Consider the following 635-nt stretch of genomic DNA (forward strand, 5'->3'; position numbering starts at 1 on the left):
TATGTACATATATGTGCATATATATACACATATATATACATATATTTTATATATATATATATACATATATTTTGTATATATATATATATATATATATATATATATATACAAAATCACGAAGCTGTCTTATCTTTCTCTCTCTATATATATATAGGTATATATGTGTGTGTATAAGTATGTATGTGTGTATGTGTGTACGTACGTACGTACGTACGTACGTATGTATGAGCAAAACCAAAACTGTTTTCTTAGTATACTGGTTTGTGTAATACTAATTGAAATTATAGATAATGTACACTTCGTTAACAAAATTGAGCTTCCTAATTTTTTTCCCCTCCATTTAACGAGCCAACGTGACGCATCCAAACATGTATCTGGCATTGCTCATCTGGAGATGTCCTCTGTCAACATATATAAACAAATACATATTTCACATTCTCTCTCTCACTCACTCTCTCTTTCTCTCTTCCTCCCTCTCCCTCCCACTATGTCTCTCCTTCACTCTCTCTCTCTCTCTCTCTCTGTAACTATCCATTGATTGATCTATCAATCTAACCTACGAACTAGTTTGTGTATGGGAGGTGCGTGTGTACATGTGTGTACATGTATGCGTGTGTTTACATGTACGTATATAT

General features: G+C 32.6%; 1 long non-coding RNA gene across 2 annotated transcripts in view; it reads right to left on the minus strand.

Moving 5' to 3' along the window:
• Nucleotides 1-635, minus strand: part of LOC128249519 (uncharacterized) — a 146,556-nt gene that overhangs the window by 90,452 nt on the left and 55,469 nt on the right. The window lies entirely within an intron of this gene.

This window comes from Octopus bimaculoides, chromosome 15, assembly GCF_001194135.2.
Source record: "Octopus bimaculoides isolate UCB-OBI-ISO-001 chromosome 15, ASM119413v2, whole genome shotgun sequence".
In the NCBI taxonomy this organism is placed as follows: Eukaryota; Metazoa; Mollusca; class Cephalopoda; order Octopoda; family Octopodidae; genus Octopus; species Octopus bimaculoides.